Source organism: Labeo rohita, unplaced genomic scaffold (assembly GCF_022985175.1).
Source record: "Labeo rohita strain BAU-BD-2019 unplaced genomic scaffold, IGBB_LRoh.1.0 scaffold_1774, whole genome shotgun sequence".
Taxonomy (NCBI): Eukaryota; Metazoa; Chordata; class Actinopteri; order Cypriniformes; family Cyprinidae; genus Labeo; species Labeo rohita.
Window position 1 is genome coordinate 10,284 of NW_026127972.1, and position 3,607 is coordinate 13,890.

Here is a 3,607-nt window from a genome sequence, read left to right on the forward strand (position 1 = left end):
GCGACAGCCGGGCCTCCGGCCAGACCCGCCCAACGGTCAAAGTTCTTGTGGGAAGGTGGCAACACCAGCTTGTCAGTAGGCTGGCTAGAACCCTCGTTAGGCTTCTAGCTTGTCCTCAGACAAGCAATGCAGAGCAGGTGGCCTAACTGACCCACCCAGATCCACTCTTGACCCGGGGATGAGAGGTGGATTCGGCACAACGGTTCTGACTGTCTGTCTCCACAGTCAGTCACTGCCGGGTCAGTATATAGGCCCGGTTATCCCGGTGATTTTGCAGCAATAGCCCTCCATTGACGGCTAGGTGCTGAGTCTGCAGACCAGGGTGGTTGGGCACTTACCTGGTTTCTGCGTGTTGGCAAAGACACACCGTGTCCTTGGGGCTTCTTCTCCAAGCACGATGCTCCTTGCTTTATTCAGCGACATCCCCATTCCAGGTACGTCGGGTATAGTTCACTGAGACTGCTAGCTGAGTCCCTACGTGGGTGCGATCCCTCCCTTAGCTTCTCAAGAACTAACTGACTTGGCTAAGCAACTCAGGTTGCAAGGCACCCGCTGAAATCTATGGCATTCTCTCAATATCGACTCAGAAGGGCGAGAATGCTGTGGTTCTTAAGCAGGAATCGCAGCCCCCTGGGAAGGGTGCGATAGAGCCTACCCCGGCAGCCAAAATGAGGGTAGGGGTTCTAGCCCCTACTTCATTGTACTAGGATGGGTGGTCAACACATGCCAATCTGAAACAAGAGTTTTTGAATCGGGCCCCCTTCAGGCGCCCATTCAAATGTTAGCCCTGGATATAGGGCTATCATAGCTCTTGTGTGGTCAGGGTTAAGATTGGTCGGGGGCATTGGACCTGAAGGACGCGTACTGTCATGCCTTTCCCTCCAAGACTCTGTCTTCAAAGGCGGGCTCATCAGTACAAGGTTCCCCCTGCAGCCTATCCCTATCGTCCCGCACCTTTACGAAGGTCAGGGGGCTGCCCTCGAACCCCCCTCCCCGGGTAGAGGGCATGTGCATTCTCAGTTATCTCTGTGACTGGCTATCTTAGCACACTCACGAGGTGCGGTTTGCACTCTCAGGGATGTGGTTCACAACCACCTGGCTGGATTGGGACTTCAGGTCTTCTGGGATGGCGTCCACCCAAGTTCCGTGGTGTTCTCACTAAATGTCGGTTCAGGGCCCCAACACCACGGTTCTTCGAGCAAAAAATCGCAGTCCTTCTGGCGAAGGGTGCGATAGAGGCTGTCCCCTCAGCCGAGATGAAGAAGGGGTTCTACAGCCCCTACTTCATTGTACCCAAGAAAGGTGGCGGTCTCAGACCAATCTTGGATCTGAGGGTCTTGAATCGGGCCCTGCTCAAGCTCCCGTTCAGGATGTTAACCCTCAAGCACATTCTCATGTGTGTCAGAGTTCAAGATTGGTTTGTGGCCATAGACCTGAAGGACGCGGGTTGCCTTTTTCTCCATATAGACTCGGTCACTGTTCTACGCGTTTGCCTAGGACTGTGTACAGTCAGTGCTGTTGTGCGTGGGTGCACTCCGGGTTCACCACACCGGTCTCCTTCATGTACCAGGGCTCCTGGGACATATGGCAGCTTCAGCCGCAGTTACGCCGCTGACCTGATCCATATGAAACCGCTGTAGCACTGACTTCATACCGAGTCCCGAGATGGACGCGGCACTAAGCTCACATCGTGTGTACGTCACACTTTGTGTTGCAAACCTTCAGCCCTTGGGGACAAGCTAGTCCTGCGGGCAGGTTGCCCCTGGGACAGGTGTCTAGACGCACTGTGTCGCAACAGTTGCTTCCAAGTCAAGCTGGGGTGCCGTGTGCAACGGGTATGCAGCCTCAGGGTTCGGTTGGGCCCTCGGCTGCTTGGGCATTCTATCGCCTGGAGTTGTTGACAATACTCGGGCCCTGAAGGGATTCGGCCTCGGTCATGACAAACGTGTGTTGGTCGGCGCTGACAACACAGTGACTGTGGCATACACTAGGATGGTGTACGCTACTTTCACATATCACAACTCACCCGCCATCTCTTGCCCTGGAGCCTCAGGCTGTAGTGCGCCACTCACTGTCCGGGTGACAGGTTCGCCCCGAGGTGAGTGGGGGCTCCACCCTCAGACGGTCCGGCTGTTTTAGAGTCGATTCGGCCAGGCACAGGGGTTCTGTGTCTCACCGGAATCCACTCATTGCAGCAGGGTATACGGCCTGACCAAGGACTCCCTCGGTTCAGGTCCGTTAATACTCAGCAGACCGTACGGCTTACTCCCCAGTAAGCCTTGTTGCACAGACACGGTGCAATGTCAGGAAAGTTTCGAAATGGATTCTCTGTGTGGCCCAACGGAACTTGGTTCTCGGAGCGCGTGCTCCTACCATCGTTGCCTTCCTGACACACCCCCTGAGAAGGAACCTCCTTCCTCAGGGGAGGGGCACAATCTGGCACCTGCGCCCAGATTTCTGGAGCTTCTTCTTTGGTCCCTAAATGCGACCAGGAAGCCTCCAGAAACCTTCCACCCACAGTGGGAAGCACCCTATACAGGATTGAGCCAGACGGTGGCATGCCCTGGGGTTGGCGCAGAGGTTCTTCCTAAGGGTAGAACCCACGGAGTTGCGGCATCAAATCTGTGCTATCCCTCCTCCAAGGAGGCCTGAATAGGCACCTTTCTGCTTCTACATCAGGGTCCGTGTACAGCCACCATGACTTGGTAGAAGGCAGATCGGTGGGGCACGCTTGGTAACACCACATCCCCTCTTGGTCTATCTGTGGTCCTCGGGCCTACAGTAAGATCCGTTGAGCCCTCAGCTGGGTGATTCGGTGCCCTCTCTGTGAGACAGCCCCCCGGTGGTGCTCACCCCTGTTAAGAGCGGGAAACCTTCAAGCCCTCTCCATCAACGTTCGTGCCTGGAATTCAGGCCGGTGAACTCTCACGTTGTCCTGGGAACCCGGCCTGGATACATGCCCGTGGTAACCACCACTCCCTCCGAGCAGGTGGTAACCCTGCAAGCTATTCCTTACCAAGGGAATACCCCAACCTGATCCTATCATGCCCGGTCCGTGTCCCACGCATTACCTGGAACGTTCTCAGCACTTCAGACGTCCTGGTCAGCTCTTGTCTGTTATGGAGCACAGCGGAAGGGGAAGGCTGTCTCCAAACCAGGATCTTAAAAAAAAAAAAAAAAAAAAAAAAAATGTGGATGCGATCTGTACGGCCTACCAGGCCGGAGGCTTACCTTGCAGCCTCATTAACAGACATCTTCAAGAGCTACAGGTTGGGCTACACCTATATACTTGCCAGTTTGCGCATGGAACCAGTGTCAGCTAGAGTTCAATCGCAAGCTCTGGTTGGGTGTAGAGCTTGCTTAAGCGCTTCCCCTAAAATGGTGATTACGCTTCTAAGTTCAGTAGGTTTCCTGACGCGAACCCTGGACACCTTCTCCATCACTTGGCACTTCTGGACGTGGCGGAGTTCGGCGGAGGAACTCGCTGCAAAATCCCAACACAAGGTATGGTTACTTTACTAACTCTTGGTCGGATTTGTGCCCCGTATGTAGTGGCTCCTTATGTGGCCCCATATGTGTAATTCCACCTATAACTCTCTATGGTGCG